Source organism: Lagenorhynchus albirostris, chromosome 13, assembly GCF_949774975.1.
Source record: "Lagenorhynchus albirostris chromosome 13, mLagAlb1.1, whole genome shotgun sequence".
Lineage (NCBI taxonomy): Eukaryota > Metazoa > Chordata > Mammalia > Artiodactyla > Delphinidae > Lagenorhynchus > Lagenorhynchus albirostris.
In genome coordinates, this window is record NC_083107.1 from 76,086,530 (window position 1) to 76,093,356 (window position 6,827).

At 39.1% G+C, this 6,827-nt stretch overlaps 1 pseudogene; it reads left to right on the forward strand.

The window, feature by feature from the left end:
• Positions 1-4,912: 4,912 nt before the first annotated feature.
• On the forward strand, positions 4,913-5,631 carry LOC132531410 (small ribosomal subunit protein uS5-like; annotated as a pseudogene).
• Positions 5,632-6,827: the final 1,196 nt, after the last annotated feature.

Genomic DNA, 6,827 nt, shown 5'->3' on the forward strand with positions numbered 1-6,827 from the left:
GCTGAGTGACAAGGCTCTGTAATCCGGAAAGAAGATGAGGATCTCCCCAAATCTGTTCTCCTCTTCTTGGTCCAGATTCCAGGGAGCCTCGTTAACACTGGCACAACGTTAGCAGTTTGGGGACCCACAACCGGCCATACTTCAATCAGCCTGCTGTCATTCTGTTCCATGAAGCAGCCTGGCTCCACAGAAAAGATGGGGTGCTAAAGTCGCAAGTCCTGAGTTTGGTTCTCAGCTCTGATATACACGCCAGTGAGACCTTGGGCAATCACTTTCTGCCTCTGAGACTCATTTTTCCTGCTCTGTAAAATGAACAATGAATTAAACCATCCCTAATGATCTGTCTACCAGCTCCCTCAGGCTTCACCAAGCAAAACTAATGTTCATTGACTGACCATCTTGGCTCTTACATCACTCAGTTAATCTCAGTGTGCTCAACTGAAATGGCCATAACAATATCTGTCTCATAAGACTGGGGTGAGAACTAAATTAGGCAATTAACTAAGGTGACTGCCTAGAACTTAGCAAGTATTCAATAAAATGGCAGGTTTTAGCAGTTACACTTATATGTTGATGATAAAGAGAATTAAAATCTTGTTTTCAAAAGTTGTGGCAGAGGCTTCTCTAACCATTTGGAAAGAAGAGATACTTTAAATTGACCAGGAACTCTGAAATTGAAGACAGAAGACCTGGATTACAAAAGAGGGACACAGAAGCAGTACCAGCCCTATGATGGATAGACGTGCTTGAGGCAAGTGGTTCCACGTGGCTCAGATTCAAGCAGCATGTCAAGCACCCCTGAACCATGATTCATAGAGACACATAGGTAGAGGAAGAGAAGGGGGTAAGAATAACCCCCTGCAGGGTCAAGTTTTTAGGCTTCCCAAAGGGAATATTTTTGTACTGTCTATCAGTTGTATCTCTTTTTTCCTTCAGTATGTGTGTAAATATACACACACATGACATATACTATTATATATATATTATACTAATATATAACTATATTGATATATATTATATATATTATATCAAATATTTATTAGTACATAAATATATAATTTCCCCTTTCTCTATCTTCAAAAAATCCAATATTTCTATCTGTCACCAGTGTTTCCAAGTCTGATCTCTGATCTGGCTGATTTCTTTGTCTACAATCAATGGGTATGAGTGAAATAAATTAGCACAGCTATGTAAAAATAATTTTACAAGACAGCAACACTTTTCCCTCACAGCTTTCTCTACTGCCCCATCTCCTGCCAAAATTAAAAACAACACAAGCGCATACAAAACCTCACGCCTCACTTCGGTGAAAATAAAACTAGGCTTCACGATAATTATACAGAGTAAAGTGTCTTGGGTTTGTGATTTATTCATTGTGCTAGAAATGCTCTTCAGTAGTAAAACAAATACAATCTTTGCACCCCGCTCTTTATTGGTCCCACCAAAAAAAGGACTAATTAAGTGTGGATTACGAAACAGAAGCCATCTTGTTTTATTTGTGAGCCTAACATAAGAAATAAAGGCCACATGAGATGTTCACATGTCTCAAACTAGGATTCTTTGATTCTTGTACATTGGATTTTATATACTCATACTAGAAATAAAGTATATTATAAATAGATATCAAGAAGTTCCAGTCTCCCTGAATGTTTGATGAGCTGCTCTCTGATATCTGCTTTCTTAATACATGAGAAGAAGAAAAGTAAATATTTCTTTAGCATATACTATGACATTTTCTTAAATCTAGGGTGCAAGTTTTTTTCTTTTTCACATTAACATGTTTCTAAAATCAGAAAGCATCTTTACAGCCAACCTATTCATTTAAAGTCCTTTTTTCACTTCCTTCATCTCCTTGCAAATTAATAAATTGATTGTATATATAATCTATGATACCTAATATAGAAAATGTGCATTACAACAAAAATTATCACGTTATTTTATTTAACCCTGTGAAGCAAGTACATGTATCTGCATTTTATAGAGGAGAAACCAAGATATAGCATGCTTTATTAACTTACCCAAGGTATTGATAACTCACACAAGGTACTGATAAATTACCCAAGGTCATACAACCTATGTGGGGGCATACCTGATGAAAACCTACTTTTGTCTGACACCTGTTGCAGATCCCCTGCATTATAATGTGGAGAGAGCTATAGAACAGATTTCTTCCAGAAAGACTGCAGCTGGGAAGTCTACCCTCTGGAAATAAGAGGTCCTGTTCTCTACCCCTTTTCTTTGTTTTCCTTATGTATAAGTCACAGTAGTAGATGATAGATAGATAGATGATAGGTAAATAGATAGATAGATAGATAGATAGATAGATAGATAAAGAGGAGATAAATTATAGGAACTGACTCACACAATGATGGAGGCTGAGAAGTCCCATGATGCCATCCACAAACTAGAGACCCAGGAAAATCTGTGGTATAATTCTGTCCAGGTCCAAAGGTCTGGGAACCAAGAGTGCTGATGTCTGAGAGCAGGAGAGAAGGATGTCCCAGTTCAAGCAAAGAGCAAATTTGTCCTTCCTCCACCTTTCTGTTCTATTCAGGTCCTCAATAAATTGGACAATGCCCACCTGCATTGGTAAGGGTCATCTGCTTTACTCAGTCTATTGATTCAACTGCTAATTTCTTCCAGAAACACCCTCAAAGACACATTCAGAAAAACTGTTTAACAGCCATCTGGGTATCCCTTAGCTCAGTCAAGGTGATGCATAAAATTAACTACCACATCTCATTACCGTAGTTAACTGGAATATTATAAAATGTATTCAAAGGGATTTCAACTCATTCTCTAAGTTTATATATTATTTCTAAGTCAATTTTTTTAAAATTGTTGGTCATTTTATTGTTTATTTTTTAACTGATTAGTGAGACAACTGGGAAGCCAATGACTACAAACCTCCTGGAGAATAAACACTGCCCTGCTGCTGTAGAACTTTGTGGCAGGCCTCTGACAGTTTCCTTTGACTATATTTTAGACGTTCCTGGTAGGAAATTAATTGATAACATTGCACCATAATCCAGGCACTAAGAAGACAGAACAACATCTGTTCAATCTTATGGTTCATTTCTATTTGGGAGCAAACTGTTTCCCACTAGCAGCTGCTTCTATCAGTCAACCTTTTTCCTGAAATCAACTAAGTCCATAAACATCCCCAAAGTCTCATTTAGTTCCTGCTGATGCTACTACAAAGCACAATGTGCACTAATTGGCTTCATTAATTGAGTAAACATGGGAATGGAATGTCAATAATTCACACACAGGTTTTGTGGACTAAAATGATTGTTTAATGCTAGAGATCTCAGTTTTCCCTTCCTCACTGAGAAAGCACGCAAAGCACATTTGCAGTCTGTGAATCCAGTTTTGCAAGATGCCCCAGGAGAACCCAAGTATGAAAAAAATACCTCTTCCCTGCAAGTGTTAGGCTTTATCTTAAAAAAATAAAAATAAAAAGTTGATGGTTTGGGGCCAATTAGCTTGATAAATAATTATCTAATAGATGTAAATGTATTCATCCCATGTGTACACCAACAAAATGTCACTTAGTACTTTGAAAGATCTTGTTCAATTTCAATATTTATAGGGTAATCTAAGGAGGAGAAAAATACTCAACTAAGCTCTCCAATTAAAAGTTTTTGGGTCCTGGTACATATTATCAAGGACATGGGAGTGGAGGTGGGAGCAGAAATTGAGAGCTTTGAGCATTTCAGGACCCCAGGGAACAGATTCATTTCCAATGTTCATTCCCAATGACAGCTAAGGTTCAAGGTTGAAAATCCTCCACCAGGAGAGATTATTATATTGATTCACAATAAGAAAATAAATTCTTCTGCTGAGCCTATGATGTAGAGATGGAGAACAGAGCACTAAGCACCACTTGGGATAGGTTAGCAGAGGAAAGCCTTAGAGAAGACATATAGCAAAAGAGAACAGCTTGAGCTGCAGAGCTAGTGGTCAGGAAGTATGAGTGTAGCCATGCTTCCTGCCATCCCTCGGGCAGAGACACAGGGACTGTTACCTCCCTCTTTCTTTTCTACTGGGACCAGCTCTAGAGCAGAGCAGAATTGACTGGGGCAGAATTGAAGTCTGGAGAATGAGCTGAATAAAGAATCATTCTCTAACCAAAGAATAGGTCTGTCCACTCAGCCAGATCACTGGCCATGGTGTGCTCTTCCTTTTGGACATTTCTGACTGACTAATATGCATAGTCAATACTCACCAGCCAATGAATACTCTAGATGCTGAGCTAGGGCTGTGTGTTTCTTGTTCAGTTTCCAAAAACCAGATGGTCCAGCTTAGGGAGATTAATTAACATTGCTGTCATCAGACCTGCTTGTCACATTCGCTGTTTGTGGCTTTAGCGCTAACTTAATAAAAGACATCAGAGACCCATGTTTACAAGAGGGATGAGGATTTTTTTTCCTATTAACAGCCTTTAATCCACAAGAAAAGCAAAATTAATCATGAGCTGGAGGTGAATAAAAACTGATACTATCTTCCCTACATAAATATATTTAATTTTGATACTTAAATATATTAAATATTTAATTAGATTGTATAGAATATTTTAAATTACATATATTCATTTTAATACATTAAATGACTTTCTTTCAGTTAGAAAAAGGAAGATAAATCTTTATTCCAAGAGATAGCAAATAAATACTGAATAAACAGTAAATACTAAATAAATACACGTTAACTTAGAGTCCCATTGTGATCTGATACTGAATAGAGAAAATGATCTGGAAAGACGGGTAAGAAGCAAAAAGATTAAAGTGGGGAAGTAAGATTCTTCTCCATAAAAACACCAAATAGCAGATGATACAGGTGCTGCTGGAGGGCTCGGAGGCCGAGGGGGCCCCGGGAGAGGAGGCTGAGGTAGTTTACGTCATCCCGGGGCTGGGGCCAAGGACAAGGAGAGGCTCCCTGTCACCAAGCTGGGTCGCTTGGTCGAGGACATGAAGATCAGGTCCCTGGAGGAGATCTGTCTCTTCTCTCTGCCCATCAAGGAATCTGAGATCATTGACTTTTTGCTGGGGGCATCCCTCAAGGACAAGGTTTTGAAGATAATGCCTGTGCAAAAGCAGACCCGTGCTGGCCAGCGGGACCAGGTTCTAGGCATTTGTCGCCACTGAGAATTACAGTGGACATCATTTGGGTGTCAGGTGCTCCAGAGAGGTAGCCACTGCCATCTGTGGGGCCATGATTCTGGCCAAGCTCTCCATCGTCCCCATGCAGCGAGGTTACTGGGGTAACAAGATCGGCAAGCCCAATGCTGTTCATTGCAAGATGACTGGCTCTCTGTGGCTCTGGCCCGGTGAGTCTCATCCCTGCCCCAGGGGCACTGGCATCAACTCAGCCCCTGTGCCGAAGAAGCTGCTGCTGATGGCCAGTACTGACGATTGCTACACCTCTGTCAGGGGCTGCACTGCCACCCTGGGCAACTTTGCCAAGGCCACCTTTGATGCCATTTCCAAGACCTACAGCTCTCTCACCCCTGATCTCTGGAAACAGATGCTGTTCACCAAGTCTCCATAGCAGGAATTCACTGACGATCTTGTAAAGACCCACACCAGAGCTTCCTTGCAGAGGACCCAAGCTCCAGCTGTGACCACCACATAGTTTTATATGAGAAAAATAAAGTGAATGGAAGCTGGTTACAAAATAAATAAATAAATAAATAAATAATAAATAAAATGGGGAAGGTAAGAAGGAATAAAATACAGAAGTAGGAATCAAAATAGGTACAAAATAATAAAAAAAAATGTCAGGGGAGCAGAGATCATAAGAGAGAGAATGGAGAAATAAAGAAGCTTAGGGACTTAAGGAGAAAAATACCGAGATAGTCTAGATAAAGACATGCAGAATAAGATAGATGTAGCCAAAGGGAGAGGGAGAAATGTGGAGCAAGCAATAAAGAGACAGAACAATTAGATTGCTAATGCAGTGAATTCCAGAGCCAGCTGCTGACCTGCACTACAAATCTTTAAGTATTTTGTCACCTCACTGCTCTGGGAAAAAAATGTTATTGGGATTTGAGTCATTATTTGCACATGCAATAAATAATAATTAGTCTTATGGATGAGGCATTGGTCCAGTTACTGGGCTGAACATGGTAATGCTGATGTCTCATTCAGTTTACTTCCTAGGGTGAACACAATTCAATCTTTGTGGAGTGTGGTAAGGGGTGTGGTGATTATGATTGGCAGCCCCACCAAATACAATGAGGAAAGAGAAGTTCCCCAAAGAAAACAATGTGTGTCTATGTGTATAAAGTCCCACTGGGCGGGGGGTGGTGGTGGTGGTGGCAGTGTTTGCTGATTAAAGCAACAGAGGTCCAAAACAGACTGGCCTCATGTCTTATTTTATAGAAATCAATCAATCAATCTGAAATATTTTACCTAGATAATTTAGCTACTAAGTGGCTTAAACAGAATTTTAACTCAGCTCTAGCTAATCTAGTCAATAACAAACAATCTAAATTCATATCATTAGAGTCCCATATTAGAAGAAATAATGGTTGATAACTTCCCATATTTGGAGAAAGACATAGATAAATAGGTAGATAGATAGATAGATAGATATAGATATATACACAGATTTTAAAAGCTAATAGAATTTCAAGTAGGGTAAACTTAAAGAAATCCACAACACGACACAGCATAATTCAATTCTAAACACTGGAAACAAAGACAGTATCTTGAAAGCAGCCAGGTAGAAACAAGGTATTATCTTTAGAGAAATACCAATTTGAATTACAGATTTCTCATCTGAAACAACGGAGGACAAAAAGAAGTGACACAGTATTTTTCTAGTCC